This window comes from Heterodontus francisci, chromosome 18 (assembly GCF_036365525.1).
Source record: "Heterodontus francisci isolate sHetFra1 chromosome 18, sHetFra1.hap1, whole genome shotgun sequence".
NCBI lineage: Eukaryota > Metazoa > Chordata > Chondrichthyes > Heterodontiformes > Heterodontidae > Heterodontus > Heterodontus francisci.
Genome location: NC_090388.1, coordinates 41,694,830 through 41,712,915, shown reverse-complemented (window position 1 = coordinate 41,712,915; position 18,086 = coordinate 41,694,830). Strand labels below are relative to the sequence as shown.

Sequence of the window (18,086 nt, the reverse complement as noted above, 5' to 3'; positions counted from 1 at the left end):
GACGCCACTCTGTTGGCTTTGTGACAGGAGAAATCACTCCCATCCTGGTCATCTCCTCCAGCTCATGTTAAACTTGGTTTATCAATGGGTGTGGTATCTTTATTCGTGTAAAGATACATACCGAAATGGCATCTTCTCTTCACATTATGCTCTACTCGGTCTTCCATCTTCCTAGACCTGAAAATAGTTTTGGAAAGTCTGCTTGAAAGTGACTGCTGGATTCTGGCTGTTTGATTTCGTCCACTTTTTTTAATTAGATGTAGGTCTAAGCATGCTTTTCTGCTTGACAGAAAAAATTCTTGGTGTTTCAGAACATACAGGGTTTCCATTACCTGCCTTCCCCTGTATTGGAGTGTTGCTTGTAGCTTTCCCTTGACCTTCAGTTCAATCCCTCCTAGACCGTGTAACTGACTGTCTGCTGGTTGTAAGCAATGTGTCGACAACCACAGCTCTTGGCCTGTCAGAACTGCGACACTTGCACCTGTGTCTAATTTGAAATTAGTAATATGTCCATGGACATAAATGTCTGCCGTCCAAAATGCCTGATTGGAGTCATTACTTTCTCCTAGGAAGTCTCCTGCTTTGTTTTCAAACGTAAGTTCCACTTCATTCACAGCTCTATGTGTGAAGGCTTTTTGTTTGGCATTTCTGAGAGAAGAGGTCGTGCTCCGGCACATCTATTTGAAATATTGCAAATAAAGCATTCAGCTTGCACATTCCCCCTGAGTGAACCTTCTTATCTGTAGAGTGCTTTTCTGTCCTGGGCTTCAGGAACTGTACTGTCATCGGATTCTTTCTGATCCAAGGCTTCTCTTCAGCCCACAGGATGGCTCTATTTTGTCTTCATACTTCTGCCTGTTGCACCATCTGAATCGCTTTCTCAAGAGTGAAGTCATCTTTTGGCAGAAAGAGATCTGATAAAGACTCATCAACGATTCCCACTACTATTCGGTCCCTGATCAACTCAGAATTCAGTTCGCCATAGTCACATCTCTCAGCCAATCTGTACAAATCCTTAATGAAAGTGTCCACTGATTCGTCCAGCTTCTGGATCCTTTTATTAAACTTTGCTCTTTCTCTGATCTTATTGCTTCTTAAAGTATTTATCGAAGGCTTATAAAACATCATCAAACTTGTCTGAAGCCTCATTGATGCCTTGTGTTACAATCAGCAACTGCACCCATGAGTAGAGTATTTACTTCAGATTTGATGTGTCGCTGAGAAGCTATTCGAAATCTTAGAAATCTTTTTCTCCACACTGACCAATTCTTTATCTGTTTGGGTACTTCCGAATTCTGGAAGCTTTCAGGCATTGTATATTTCAAATTCACTTTTCCCTAACTTTTTAGGATTTCTCTTTCTTTGCTTTAATCAAGATGTTCCCGTTCTTTTTGAAGATTTATTTTTTATTTTTATTTATTTTTTATTTTATTTAGAGATACAGCACTGAAACAGGCCCTTCGGCCCACCGAGTCTGTGCCGACCATCAACCACCCATTTATACTAATCATACACTAATCCCATATTCCTACCACATCCCCACCTGTCCCTATATTTTCCCTACCACCTACACTAGGGGCAATTTATAATGACCAATTTACCTATCAACCTGCAAGTCTTTGGCATGTGGGAGGAAACCGGAGCACCCGGAGGAAATCCACGCAGACACAGGGAGAACTTGCAAACTCCACACAGGCAGTACCCAGAACTGAACCCGGGTCGCTGGAGCTGTGAGGCTGCGGTGCTAACCACCGCGCCACTGTGCCGCCCCTTTTCCTGCTCTTTTTGAGGGCTCTCGTGCTTTTCTGAGGTTTCCCACTCTTTTCAGGTGTTACCGCACTTTTTCTCCACGGTCTGCTCAAGTAATGGCCGCTGACTCTGGACTCACTGTCATAAGGCATTGACATTTTTCCCCTGCCCAGTGCACCATTAAACAATAAATGCATCCTTTCCAAAAGGTTTCTCACCCAATGTCCGACCATCGCTCAGTACTGTGACTCATAGCCCAATCACTGGACCTGACTTCTGCTCACAGACCACCATGCCTCTGTGGTGCAGCTTGAATGCCTGCACAGCTGACTCACTGACTGTCCATGTCTCCCTTCAGCTAGGAGCAGCTCTTCGCAGTCTCCTCCGAGATCTGCCATCTTCGAGGCGCTACAGTGCGAGGGGAGGTCTTTCAATAATTTCTGGGTGTGTTTACCACTGTCACCATATTGTATATTGTTGCCAGTGTAGTTCAAGCATGTTTACAGATGTTTCAGAATCTTTGTATGGCTAAATAGTAACTTGTTTATTTTATATACCTAACTATTTACATTCTCATTAAGCATGCCCAGTGAGCACTTCTAAGATGCTTCTAGCTTCTTCCAAGCCTAATTCGCATGTGACTATTACATCATCACTGTATGTCTGCTGGGAGCACTGGCACCCCTGCCTGCTGCTGGGTGCCCACCTCCAAGGAGTTGATCTGCCCTCCATCATGTCAGGAAACTGGAGGCAGTCTGCAAAATCCCAGTCGGCCTCCTAAACTCACCTCCAACAAGGCTCTTAATGATCCTAATTGCCTGCCCACCTCGTTGAGGCTGGCAGCTTTCCTGGGACTGGAACTCATCTCCTCCAAAATGCCTGGCACCAGGAACAGTGTCCTGTAACTGACATGCCACCCAGCACCAGTATTTCTGGGGCCCAGCATCTCCGTTCCTGCTTTCAACCCTGAAATTTTAGCCCATTGAATTTTACAGCACAGAAGGAGGACATTTGACCCAATGTGCCTATGCTGGCTCTTTGAAAGAGCTACCAAATTATGCCCACTCCCTTGGCTCTTTCCCCTTAGCCCTGCAAATGTTTTCCTTTTCAAATATTTATCCAATTCCCTTTTGAAACTGTCTCAAACATTAACCCTTTCAGATCCTTATAATCAAGCTATGAGAAGCTGATAATAAGCCCATAAAGGGTTGAAGTCAATGAAATGACGTGGATATGTTAATAGAAATTTCTCGAATGGGCTCATCACACAGCACCTCTAATCTCCTCCAGCCCCTGTCCCAAAACAAGCCCTTGGTCTGCGGATTCATTCCACTGCTCACCGTCAGTCGCCTTGAGTCATTTTGATCCTAATCTCTGGAACTCTCTCTGCTAACCCTCAGTCTTGCCACCTCCCATTCACTTTCTTTGAAAGTAAACTCATAAAATCATAGAAACTAACACAGAAAGGAGGCTATTTGGCCCGTCATGCCCATGCTGGCTCTTAGAAAGAGATGTGCTTTGTGCCACTTTGTTGCATTTTGTCTGTAACCCTGTAGGTACCTCATCACCTGCCCAACTCCCTTTCAAAATTATTTATGGAATCAGCTTCCACCACTTTTTCACATAGAGCGTTCCAGATCCTGACAATTGAATGGAAAACATCTCCCCTCTAGATCTTTTGCCAATGATTTTGAATCTATCTCTGGTTATTGACCCACTCGCCAGAGGGAACAGTTTTTCTCTACCCACTCTATCAAAACTTCTCATCATCTTGAAAATCTGTTAATAGGTCACTTCTTAACCTTCTCTGTTCCAAGGAAAACATTCTAACTTTTCCAACCTCTCCTCGTAACTGAAGTCCCTCATCCCTGGAAAACCTCCTCTATACCCTTCCTATGGATTTTACATCTCCCTGAAGTGTGGTGCCCAGAATTGTCCACAATACATCAGCGGAGGCCTAACCAGTGATTTATAAAGTTCTAGCATGATCTCTTTGCTTTTATATTCTATTCCTCTATTTCAAACCCAAGTAACCTATATGCTTTTTGACCACCTTATCAACTTGCCATGCCATCGATCTAGAAGGGAGATGAGGAGAAATATTTTCACCCAGAGAACTGTTGAGTTCTGAAATGCTGTTGCTGTAAAGGTGATGAAAGTGTATCCATAAATAATTTTTAAAGTTGGACAGCTACCTGGAGATGAGGAATTTACAGGGTTGCAGACAAAAGCTGGTGATGTGCGACTTTGCATGAATGTCCTTTCCAAGAGTCAGTACAGGCACGACAGGCCAAATGGCTTCCTTCTGTGCTGTAAGTTTCTATGATGCTACCCCAATTGTACCCTATGTGAAGTACTCACTACTACTAACTGAACTATGCTCCTGTCTAAATTTCTTGGAGTATTTTTTTAATATAAAGCAAGCTCAGAATTTTGCCACTTACTGTGGTATTTTCATCCTGTGTGGATCTGTTAACATCCCATGTGGTATTAATAATGGATCTCTGTGGTGAGACTTCAAAGCTATGTCTTTTCAAAATACTGAAGTAAACTACAAAAAGTTATTGCCCATTTTAAAATGTTCTTCTTTCTCCTTAAAGGTTGCACAGTAGCATATTCTATTCCCAACTGAGTGGGCTGGTGACTGACCTGCTCCTAGCCTTTTGTTACTGCTGCTTTGGAAGCAGCTGCTATGCTTGCCCTCCATTCTTTCCCTCCCTGCCTGTGGGGAAGTATTTTGACATGACTTAACTCTTCCTGCCTGTGGTCTGGCTGGTTGAGACTGTGTCGTGTTGGGAATTAAAGTTAGAAACCTGTTTCCTTTCATTCTGCAACACAGTATGGTGTGGGAGAAAAAGTGCAACTTTACAACAAAACCGCATGTGACTTTACACATATTTTGGAAGTTGGTGCAATTTATCGGCTAAAGCCTGCCTTTACATTGAAAGATTGCTGAACTTAGGTTATTCTTAAAAGTATATGGCTTGAGGGCAATTTTTTTCTGCAACATAACTGCAATTTGTAAAAGATAATTTACTATTACAAACAATTTTTTTGAAATTAGAGAATTCTATTTATTGCTGAGAAGAATTGACTAGACAGGGACAAGGTAAGAGACAAAACCTGTTATCCAGGTTACAATGCTAACTTTATTTGCTTTTATACAATTACAGCAGCAGAAAAGAGCTACTGCATTTGTAGTCCAAAATAATTAGATATCAAAGAAATAAGAAAATTATAAGGCATATTTACTTCCTGTTTAAATGACAAAATCACACATATGGAAAGCCATTGGATGAACCAATAGAACAGTTAGTGTCATACTTTAAAATACTTTCTGTTCATATTTGATGCTTATGTAATAGATGTGAATTTAAACCCTTACACACATATATAAAAAACACCTTTTGGCAATGCAAGATCACATGTCAGAACAAGACATCTAGTGTATATACAATGCGTCAATATCAATAAATTGAAAAAAACCTCAATTTGATGGACGTCACATCAAGTTAATCCTACAACTTGATTCGACCTCTACCCCGCCTGCCAGTCTCTCCCTTCCACCAGCCCAATCTTTGCAATTCTTGTTACCAAAGCAACAATATCTGTTTACTGGATCAATTCCCCAATCATTTGAAAGAAATTTCACTTTTTTAAAAATCATAATTCTTTTAATTAGACTACAGTAACACTAGTAAAGAATATCCTATACCTGTCACTTTATGCTTATTTTTCATAGAATACATGCCAAGAGATTCACAGAAAAAAAAATGTTTCTCAAAAAGCTGCCTAAACACAGGGTTATATTAGCTTGATAATTTACATCATAAGACTCGATCATTGAACTTCTTAGCAGTATCCATTACTTGCCACAACCAATAATATGAACACTCAGTGGCACAAGTCAACAGACAACCCCAAATAAAACATACAAATATATGCATTGCAATTGAAAATTGTACTGCTGACCATTGACGACAGGGTCTGGATTTGCCCGATATTGTTGGCAAAATGGTAGGTGAGATAGTGGCCGGTAGTGCGAGCACTGTCTGAGATACTGTCTTTTGGATGAGATGTTGAACCTAAGCTCTGTCTGCCCTATCGGCTAGTTGTGAAAGATCCCATGGCATTATTTAAAGTCATGCAGGGGACTTCTCCCAATTTAATCACAAATATTTCTCCCTATACCAACATAACTAAAAATAACTGGTCATTTATCTCATTGCTATTTGTGGTACCTTCTGTGTACACCTTGTGTGCACAAATTGTCTGCCTAATTTCCCTACATTACAAGAGTGACTACATTTTTGAATTATTTAATTGGCTGTAAAGCACTTTGGAAGGTCCTCAGGGTGTGAAAGGTATTATATAAATGAAAATTATTTCTTTTTTAATGCTCCAAGATTCTAAGAAGCTGCAGTGGAGATAATGTGGCAGAAGAAAAAGCCTTCTTGGCACCCATGGAGCCATGCCTCAGGAAAAGGACATGCAGGTGGGCTGGAAGCAGGTGGCACTAAGGACAGCATCAACTTGAATAGTCAACATGAATTCAGAAGGGAAAGAGCTTGCCTGACCAATCTTCTTAACTCTGGTCAGGAAGTGACATTCCAAGTGGACTATGGTAAACACTATGATGTGTGGAACCGAGACTTCAAGAAGGCATTTGCAAATTTCAACACCAAAGGCTTTTTAGAAAAAAATTCTCAGGATGTGAATGGCACTGATAAAGTCTCGTTTATTGCACACTCCTAGTTGCCCTGAAAAGGTGGTGACGTGACTTTCTCTGGAACCTCCCCAGAGCTTATTTTGGTGCTGCTCCACAATGGCGGTAGGGAGGGAATTCCAGGATTTTGATTCAGTGACGATGAAGCAATACAACTGCATGTCCAAGCCAGGATGGTATGTAACTTGGAGGGGAACTTGGAGGTGATGGTGTTTCCATGATATTGCTTCGATAGTCCTTAGCAAGCAGTGAGAAAAGAAGGTTCAGTCAAATTAATCTTGGTGAGTTGCTGCAGTGCATTCTCTAGATAGTAAATACTAAAGCCATAGCAAGTCAGTGGAAAACAAGTCTGATGACATGGGCATCAATCAAGCAAACTGTTCTGTAGTGGATGGTGTTGAACTTCTGGAATGTTGTTGTAGTTGCACTCATTCAGGCAATTATGACTATTCCCTCAAACATCTTTAATAAAGCTCAAAGTTGTGGCGATTCTGAATAAATATGTTTGTGGAAAAACGATAGAGAATAAGATGAAGCAGAAAAGGGGGCCGCATGACAGATGTCAGGTTGATAATACAAGTGAGAACCAGGCTGAATATAGAAATTTCAGGGAGGAAGTGAAAAAAGAAATGGGAGAAGCAAAGAGAGAGTATGAGAAGATACTGGATACCAACATAAAAGGGAACTCAAAAGCCTCCAAAGGCATATAAATAGTAAAATGGTAGTAAGAGGAGGAGTGGGGCCAATTAGGGACCAAAAAACGAAATTATAGCTGAGATATTAAATGAGTACTTTGCATCTGTATTTACCAAGAAAGAAGATACTGTCAAAGTCATAGTGAAAGAGGAGCTAGTTGAGCCATTGGATGGGCTAAAAATTGATATAGAGGAGGTATTAGAAAGACTGGCTGTACTTAAAGTTGATAAGTCACCAGGACTGATCAGATGCATCTGAGGATACTGAGGGATAAGGGTGGAAATTGCGGAGGCATTGGCCATAATCTTCCAATCCTCCCTAGATATGGGGGTGGTTCCAGACCACTGGAGAATTGCAGATGTTACACCCTTGTTCAAAAAAGGGTGAAAGGATAAGCCCAGCAACTACAGGCAAGTCAGTTTAAACTTGGTGATGGGAAAACTTTTAGAAATGATAATCTGGGACAAAGTGAATGGTCACTTGGACAAATGTGGATTAATTAAAGAAATCCAGCACAGATTTTTTAAAGGGCAAATCATATTTAACTAACTTGTGACACGCTCAAGGAGGGAACAGTGATGACATATGAAATGAGCTGGAGGAATTATGAAATAGAAGTAAACTGTTGAACTAAGCTGTAGAAAAATGGACACTTTGCCACCCGGTAACATGGAGAGAGTGGTCAGGTGATCTCTTCCTGTACTGCCAATCAACATATTTGTCTGTTAAAGACAGGACCATTATTAACGTCTGGAATTGCCTTGAGGAAGCACATTGATATGCAAAACAGCCTATACCATGCTAACGACTCCGATCATCAAAAATTGGGCTAGCAAATGCTTTTGCAGACAGATTGACTCCGAAGCCAAGACCAAGATAGTAGGTGTGAAATAACACCTATTTATCAAAATGGACCACATTCAGTCGCCATTATGTAACAATAGTCCCTAGATCATGAGACATTGTAAGACCATCACATCTTGAGTCACCTGACTGAAACCAAAACCTGATAAGTTTTTACCTTAAAAGTAACTTCTCCGAGACAGGGGGGAGAAACAGAAAGCCATTCCAGTCAGAGAAGCTGTGAGATCGATCCAGCTAAGCAACGAGCCCTCCCAGCACCATCTTTAAACTACTGAGTCAAAGAGATTGCAAGGTGGCCTTGAAAACTCCCCATCTGAGAAACTGAACCAGGACTTCCAACACTAACTTCAGACTGAGTTTTAACCAAAGGAGTCTGCAACACTTCATCAATTCCAAGGCAAAGAACATTCAGGCCGACAACACTGTTGAAAAAATGTTGCTGGAAAACCAAGAAGGTTTCAAAGTGAACTCTCTTTACAACAATCGGACTCTAATTGCATGCTACGTTCTACTTTTTTTGTGTAAATGCCTGAGGGGGTGAGGTTGCGAACATTTTCGGGTATTGTTTAATAAATAGTTAGCTTTCCTTTTATAAACCTACAAGAAAACCTGTCCTTTGTCTGTTTAATTGACCCTTAAACACTCAGGGACTAAAACACTATTTTTAAAAACACTATCTGTGATCAGTTGAGACGGTAAAAAGTGGAAGCCACCCACACCATTTCCCATCTGTCCATAACACTTGCTTGAGCTTTTTGATGTGGCAACAGAGAGGGTTGATGAGGATAATGCGGTTGATGCAGTATACATGGACATCCAAAAGATTTGTTTCATAAAGTGCCACATAACAGGCTTGTCAGCAAAGTTAAAACTCAGTGGCAGCATGGATACAAAGTTGGGTGAGTGGCAGGAAACAGAGAGGAGTGGTGAACAGTTGTTTTTCGGATGGGAGGAAGGTATATCGTGGGGTTCCCCAGGGGTCAGTACCAGGACCTATGCTTTTTAATGATGTACATTAATGACTTAGACTTGGGTGTGCGAGGCAGATGACACAAAACCTGGAAGCATTGTGAACTGTGAGGAGGACAGTTTTTTATTCATTTCATGGCATGTGGGCATTGCTGGCAAGACCAGCATTTGTTGCCCATCCCTAAATTCCCTTAAGAAGGTGGTGGTGAGCTGCCTTCTTGAACCTCTGCAGTTCATCTGATGCAGGTACACCCACAGTGCTGTTAGAGAGGGAGTTCCAGGATTTTGATCCAGCAACAGTGAAGGAATAGCGATATAGTTCCAAGACAGGATAGTGCTTGGCTTGGAGATAGTGTTCCCATGCGTCTGCTGCCCTTGTCCTTCTAAGTGAAAGAGGTCGCAGGTTTGGAAGTTGCTGTCGAAGGAAGTTTGGTGAATTGCTACAGTGCATCTTTATATGGTATACACTGCTGCCACTGCGTGTCGCTGGTGGAGGGAGTGAATGTTTAAGGTGTTGGATAGGGTGCCGATCAAGCAGGCTGCTTTCTCCTGGATGGTGTCGAGCTTCCTGAGTGTTCTTGGAGCCAGACTCATCCAGGCAAGTGGAGAGTATTTCATCACGCTGCTAGCTGGTGTCTTGTAGATGGTGGACAGGCTCTGGGGAGTCAGGAGGTGGGTTACTTGCCACAGAATTCCCAGCCTCTGACCTGCTCTTGCAGCCACAGTATTTATGTGGCTGATCCAGTTCAGTTTCTGGTCAATGGTAACCCCCAAGATGTTGATAGTGATAGATTTCAGAGGACATGGACAGCCTGGTGGAATGGGCAGACATGTGGCAGATGAAATTTAATGCAGAGAAGTGTGAAATGGATACATTTTTGGTAGGAAAAACGAGGAGATTAATGTAAATTAAAGGATACAATTCTAAAGGGGGTGTAGGAGCAGAGGGACCTGGGGGTATATGTGCACAAATCATTGAAGGTGGCAGGGCAGTTTGAGAAAGGCAGTTTGAGAAAGGCATACAGAATCCTGGGCTTGAGAAATAGAGACATGGAGTACAAAAGCAAGGAAGTTATGGTGAACCTTTTTAAAACACTGGTTCAGCTTCAACTGGAGTATTGTGTACAATTCTGGACACCACACTTGAGGAAGTCAAGTCATTAATGTACATTAATGAAGGCATTAGAGAAGGTGCAGAAAAAAATTATGAGAATGGTTCCTAGGATGAGGGAGTTCAGTTTTGTGGATAGATTGGAGAAGTTGCGACTGTTCTCCTTGGAGCCATGGAGAAGAGAAGATTGCGAGGAGATTTGATAGAGATGTTCAAAATCATGAGGGATCTGCACAGAGTAGAGAGGGAGAAACTGTTCCCAATCGCGAAAAGGTCAAGAACCAGAGGACACCAATATGAGGTGAATGGCAAAAGAACCAAAGGTGACATGAGGAAAAACTTTTTTACACAGTGAGTGGTTAGGGTCTGGAATGCACTGCCTGAGATTGTGGTGGAGGCAGATTCAAACATGCTTTTCAAAAGGGAACTGGATAATTATCTGAATAGAAAAAAATTGCAGGACTACGTCAAAAAGGCAAGAGAGTGGGACTAGCTGAGTTGCTCTTGTAGACAGCTAGCCCAGACATGATGGGCTGAATCGCCTCCTTCTGTGCTGTAACTGTTCTATGATTTTATGATTCTAGGATCGGAAGTTGGCTAAAGGGTGGAGAACAATGGGTGTTTGTTAGAGGAGTTATATTTGAGTGGGGGAAGTACTGAATGGAGTGATACAGGAATTCATCTTGGGACCACTACTGTTTTTAATTTACATCAGTGACTCAGACTCAGAAACTCAATGCAAATTAGTCAAGCTCAGGAATTACAGAATGAGTTGGGAAAATAATCCAAGTAGGGAGAACGGAAGTTGAAATTTAGTCCAAATAAATGTGAAGAACTACACATAAGAAGGAAAAATGAGGAACACATACTCCATGGGGTTCAAATAACTGAGGACGAAATTGAGAAAGGTCTCAGAGTATGAGTAGACTTGTTGCTCAACACATCTAACCAATGTAGAGTAGCAATAGTCACCTACATATCCAACCCAGTAGAATACAAGTCAGAGAAAGTCATGATCAAACTGTACGGTGCTCTGGTCAGCACTCACATTTAGTACTGTATCCAGTTCTGATCAACGAGGTAAAGGAAAACATTCAAATCCTGTGCACAGTGCAGAAAAGAACCACCGCAATGATTCTGAGTCTTAGAGGTCACAATTTTGAGGATAGACTGGAGAAGCTTGGTCTTTTAAAGCTTTGACAGGAGACATCTGAAAGGTGATCTTATAGAGGCATATAAGAACATATAAAATAGGATCAAGACTAGGCCGTATGGCCCTTTGAGTAAAGAAGTAATTAGGAGAGTGAACAGGGGACATGAAAAAACACTGGCAGGCAAGATAAAGAAAATCCCAAGGCATTTTATAAGTATATTAAGGGCAAGAGGATAACCAGGGAAAGAGTAGGGCCCATTAGGGACCAGAGTGGCAGTCTGTGTGTGCAGCCGGAGGACATAGGTGAGGTTTTAAATGATTACTTTTCATCTGTGTTCACAATGGAAAAGGACGATGTAGCTGTGGAGATCAGGGAGTGGGGGGGTTGTGAAATACTTGAACGAATTAGCATTGAAAGGGAGGAAATATTAGCTGTTTTAGCAGGCTTAAAAGTCGATAAATCCCCAGGCTCAGATGAGATGTATCCCAGGCTGTTATGTGAGGCAAGGGAGGAGATAGAAGGGACTTTGACACAAATTTTCAAATCCTCTCTGGCCACGGGAGGACTGGAGGACAGCGAATGTGGTACCATTATTCAAGAAGGGAAGCAGGGATAAACCAGGTAATTACAGGCCATTGAGTCTAACGTCAGTGGTAGGGAAACTATTGGAAAAAATTCTGAGGGATAAGATTAATCTCCAGTCGGAGAGGCAGGGATTAATCAGGGATAGTCAGCATGGCTTTGTCGGGGGGGATCGTGTCGAACAAACTTGATTGAATTTTTTGAGGAGGTGACTAGATGTGTAGATGAGGGTAAGGCAGTTGATGTAGTCTACATGGATGTCATTAAGGCTTTTGATAAGGTCCCGCATGGAAGATTGGTTAAGAAAGTAAGAGCCCATGGGTTCCAGGGAAATTGGATCCAAAATTGGCTTAATGGCAGGAGGCAGAGGGTAATGGTCAAGGGTTGTTTTTGTGAGTGGAAGCCTGTGACCAGTGGGGTACCGCAGGGATCGGTGCTGGGACCCTTGCTGTTTGAGTTGTACATTAATGATTTAGATGTGAATCTAGGAGGTATGATCAGTAAGTTTGCAGATGACATGAAAATTGGTGGTGTTGTAAATAGTGAGGAGGAAAGCCTTAGATTACAGGATGATATAGATGGGCTGGTAAGATGGGCGGAGCAGTGGCAAATGGAATTTAATCCTGAGAAGTGTGAGGTGATGCATTTTGGGAGGACTAACAAGACAAGGGAATATACAATAGATGGTAGGACTCTAGGAAGTACAGAGGGTCAGAGGGACCTTGGTGTACTTGCCCATAGATCACTGAAGGCAGCAGCACTGGTAGATAAGGTGGTTAGGAAGTCATATGGGATACTTGCCTTTATTAGCCAAGGCATTGAATATAAGAGCAGGGAGGCTATGATTGAGCTGTATAAAATTCTAGTTAAGCCACAGCTGGAGTACTGTGTACAGTTCTGGTCACCGCACTATAGGAAGGATGTGACTGCACTGGAGAGGGTGCAGAGGAGATTCACCAGGATGTTGCCTGGGCTGGAGCATTTCAGCAATGAAGAGAGACTGGATAGGCTAGGGTTGTTTTCCTTAGAGCAGAGAAGGCTGAGGGGAGACCTGATTGAGGTATACAAAATTATGAGGGGCACTGATAGGATAGATAGGAAGAAACTTTTTCCCCTAGTAGAGGTGTCAATAACCAGGGGGCATAGATTTAAGGTAAGGGGCAGGAGGTTTAGAGGGGATTTGAGGAAAATTTGTTTCGCCCAAAGGGTGGTTGGAATCTGGAACGCACTGCCTGAAGGGGTGGTAGAGTCAGGAACCCTCACAACATTTAAGAAGTATCCAGATGTGCACTTGAAACCCCATAGTATACAAGTGATGGAAAATGGGATTAGAATAGATAGGTGCTTGATGGCCGGCACAGACACGATGGGCCAAAGGGCCTGTTTCTTTGCTATATAACTCTATGACTCTACTTCATCATTGAATATAAAAATAATGGCTGATCGTCTGCCTCAACTCCACCTTCCCCCACTATCCCCATATCCCTTGATTTCCTTAGTATCCAAAAATGTACCCATCTGTCTTGAACGTACTCAATGACTGAGCATCCACAGCTCTCTAGGTTAGGGAGTTCTAAAGATGAACAACACTTTGAGTGAAGAAATTTCTCCTCATTTTAGGCTGAAATGACCAACCCCTTATCCTGAGATTCTGTCCCCTAATTCTAGATTACAAATGGTATGGAAAAGGTAAAACTGGATGATTGCTTTAAATTGTGAGAGGATGAAAAGGTTTTATTAGTTCAAACTAATAAAAGGCAATGTGTAGGACTGCTATCAGGAAGTTTCTCTTCACACCGAGAATGATCAACAAATGGATTGGAGTCCTGGATGGAGTATTGAAGGCAAAAAGCCTGGAATAATTTCAGAAGCAATTAGATGTTGCAATGCGACACTTTAAGGCTATTCTGGATGGATGAATTAAGATGGACTAACTGGCCTTCTACATCTGGAATGATTTTTTAACGGCCATATGACTGAGTCACTGTACAACAACTCTATTCACACAGCATGCAGCAGCTTTTCATTATATTAAGCTTCACAGTATAAAGATACCATGTCGCCCCAATTTTGTAAAGAAAAAATGAAAATATGAAGCAATATTTTCAAAATGGACAACTGCCTATAACAATGTGGTGTGAAGAAACCTACTTCATGTTGTAAGATTATCTGTTACTTTTCACCTGTGGAGAGGTGACAATTCAGATTTCCCGTAGGAGGTTAGCTATGGGCATATCATTCCCTGGCTCCATTGGAAATAATCTCACCGATTTTACACCCCCCACCCCCCCACAACGGGTAAGCTGCATTTTGCCAGGATGGTTCAGCATCAAGTGGGTGCTGTTGCATAGGTGCCATCCACTGATCTGCTCCCTGCAGAGAGGGAGCACCAAAAACAGAAGGAAAAACAACAAAACCTCTAAAAACCTCATATGAGGTCATGCTATTTAAAAGAAATTGAAATAAACTCAGAAAATTAATCAATGTGTAGTACAATAAAGGGCACATCAGGGTTTGGAGACCAATCCAAAGATAGACCACCAGGGACTCAAGTCTGCATAACTCACTTTCCCTTTCTGTTTATGAGTTAAACTGCCAACATCACACAATGGCTTGTTTCAGTAAATCGCTGAGCCTCATCACACATTTTCAATTCAATCCTTCCTTTCAGAAAAATGAGGACTTTTTTTTGAGGGTGAGGAAACACATGTATCTGCAAAGATCAATTACAAGGTTGCAAATGAGTCTTGGAAACGTCAGGAAAATGGCCATGACCATTGTGGCAGAGAATGAGGGTCAGATGTTGGTGAAATATCTCATATATTGTTTGATATAAGTCAGAAATAAAACATGATGTAGAGGGTAGGATTTTGTCTTGGGTAGTAGGAAAAATGGGTTGCTATCTGCACTACTGCCCAACACAAATGTCTATCCCAAAATTTCAAACAGAAAGTAGGCTTTAATGCAGCAGATAATGTGTTATGCTTAAGGTCTTTATGAAAGTGAACTGTAGTTACTGGAGTAGCTTAGTGACCTTGACTGCAGACAGCTCTCTGAGTTAAATGTTATTCATTCAATCATAAAGGCAGGAGCCACCAAGATCAATGCGCTAAGGGAATTAGAAGGTCTAATCCATCCAGTGCTTAAACAAAAGCAGAGTTAAACATATCTAAAAAGGATATACTTTGGGTCATCTGAAGAGATCTTGATCCTAAAGGCAATAAAGGTCACATATCAAAGTGAATTAAACGTTGATATCAACGATACTTTCTCTTAAGAGTTATTTGTCATGCCAGTAATCAGAACTGCCAGGCAGCTCATGTTCAGACTTCAGTTCATATCAAATCCAAGCACGTATACATTTGCAGTGCAGGCAAGGTATTCAGAAATTTATCCTTTGGCAAACACTTGCCATCTCAGAAAGTGTCCGAAAGCTCCCTGTAGGGACAATTACAGCCCATCATTTTCACCATCAAGACAGTTTTTGTAGTGGTAAGTATGTTATTGGCTATTGCAGTTTTTTAAATGTTTGCATTGTTGGTGTGCTCTGCTTTCAGTTTCTTCCTCTTTTGTTTAAGTTTATAAATGATTAGGAAAGAATGAAAAATGCATTACAAATATTTTTGAAACAAACCTGGAAGAATGTATTATAGCGCCAAACAGTTCAATCATATTCTATTCGAAATATTAACACCCAAGCAGTATTCAAATTCAGAACATTGAATTTAGCATAAACCTGTATGCACAATGTTTCTCCTCACTCTTCATATACATTCTACTGTATTGTATTTGGACAGGATTCACGAATAAGTGAATTATGCATTTAAACTAATTGGTACTTAACTGAATAAGGAAGGAAATGCACATTAGGATTTTGCTATACTGCTGCTAGACTTTCTAATGGGGGTACTGTTAGATTGATAGGCCATAAAATATGAAATATCAATAAAAACTGTTAACATTTTATTTCATTTACTCTGACTTAATTTTTTTAACCTTTTCTTAATTTCAGTGCATTAGCCTTCTTCACCTGGGAGGTCTGATTGCCTTGGCCATCATCTTCCCATAGCCAGCATCAATGTTGCTCCAGCTGACTGCAGACAGGAATCAGACCCCATTCCACCTCTTCTTGACTTGACCATGATACGCAGACGAAGTGTCTTTTCTAAGGTATTGAGAATTGGCAGAATACACTTAGATACCCAATTTATTAACAGGTATCCCGACACTCCTGTATTTTCGATCAAGTCCTTTTCTGCTTTATTTTTCTTTCCATTCAAAAGTCTAGTATCAGCATAGCAGAATGCTATCTTGCATCTCCTTCCTCATTTAGTTGTGTCAATTCGCTTTCTTTACTTCTCTCTCTATTTCTCTTTCCTTTCCCTTCAACTTTTAAGTTATCTGAACAAAACAGACTTGTTTCTTAAAAAAGGTTGTACGAGGTGAATAAGTTAAATTTTTTTAAGAACAACTTGTAATACTAATGTAAATGAAGCAAATATACTGTGATATAGAATTACATGTTCAGATGATTCATTTGCAACATGGGGTGATATTACATTCTCTTTTCATTCTGTGCAGCCAAGTAAAACAGAAATGTAATATAATTAGTAACACAAAGGAAAATGTATACCTTTGCTGAGGTCACCTACTACACAATCAATCAGCTTTCCAGCCAACTTACAGTGTCATGCTCATGGGGCGGCACAGTGGCACAGTGGTTAGCACCGCAGCCTCACAGCTCTAGCGACCTGGGTTCAATTCTGGGTACTGCTTGTGTGGAGTTTGCAAGTTCTCCCTGTGTTTGCGTGGGTTTCCTCCGGGTGCTCCGGTTTCCTCCCACATGTCAAAGACTTGCAGGTTGACAGGTAAATTGGCCATTACAAATTGCCCCTAGTATAGGTAGGTGGTAGGGGAATACAGGGACAGGTGGGGATGTGGTAGGAATATGGGATTAGTGGAGGATTAGTATAAATGGGTGGTTGATGGTCGGCACAGACCCGGTGGGCCGAAGGGCCTGTTTCAGTGCTGTATCTCTAAAAACTAAAAAAACTAAACTGAACTGGAGCAATTATGAACTGTAAAAATGAACTGATGAATTAACCTCCAAAAAATGGACATACTTTTGCTGCAGACAAGATGGAGTAAGAGTTCAGGTGACCACTCCTGTACTGCAAATATACATAGGGCTGGATTTTACCTTGGGCGGATGGGAATTGTTGGTGCCGAACCCACTTCTGTCTAGCCCAGGGATGCGTCCCACATTTTACGGGTTTTAATTGCCCCGAGGTGGGACTTCCACCCACTTGAGGGAGGAGGTCCCGCATCAGTGAGCTGCCAGCCAATCAGCGGGCCAGCAGCACCACCGGGAGCGGAGGCCACTGCTGGGACTGCAGTCCAGCCAACGCCACAGATCCAGGAGGGAAGGTAAGTAGGGGTAGCCTCACCAGGGGGATCAGTCCTTCCTTGGTTAGGCTAGGTGGGAGGAGGGTGTCTTGGGTCCCGGAGGTGGGTTGGGAGGTGGGGTCAGCCCTTAATCGGGCACCCTGTGCCTGATTGCCATGCACCCCCCAGGGCACGGGAAGGTCGGCAGCTATCGCTGGGCGGCCTTTCACGTCCCCAGAATGCCCGCTAGCCATGGGTAAAATACCCGTAGAGGTGGGCGAGGGCCCTTATGTGGCCATTAAGCGGCCACTTAAGGGCCTTGATTGGCCTCGGGTGGGCGGGCCATTTCCCAACCCCTGCCTGACGCCGTAAACTTGGCCGGAGGCGGAAGCGGAGAGGGTAGGCCTCCCGGAGCCTCCCGCTTAATTTTACGCCGCCCCCAAGCCACCATCCGACCTGCTGGGGTGGCATAAAATTCAGCCCCTAGTGCCTGTTAGAGACATCTGGACTAGTCCTGGGGGAGGCACATTAAAATGTTAAACAGCCCATTCAATTCTAAATGGCTCCTGTCTCCAAGAATTCGGTTGACAACGGCCTTCACAGACAGGAAACCTCCAGATTCAAAGCCAAGATAATAGGTAGGACATAACACCATTTTATAGACATTGGGCTGAATTTTATGAGCGTGCTGCAAATCGCAGCAGCTCGCTTTGATCTCGGCAGTCTTCCTGCACAGATGCGCCGTCGTTGAGCCCCCGTGACATTTCGCGCGGGAGCTCATTTAAATGGATGGGTACATCCGGCGCCACCGCGCAGGCTCCTGCTCTATTTTTAAAGGGCTTCATGCCCT

The 18,086-nt window shown here is 42.4% G+C and overlaps 1 protein-coding gene across 3 annotated transcripts in view; it reads right to left on the bottom strand.

The window, feature by feature from the left end:
• Nucleotides 1–18,086, bottom strand: part of immp2l (inner mitochondrial membrane peptidase subunit 2) — a 737,403-nt gene that overhangs the window by 74,833 nt on the left and 644,484 nt on the right. The gene's annotated exons all lie outside the window — the stretch shown is intronic.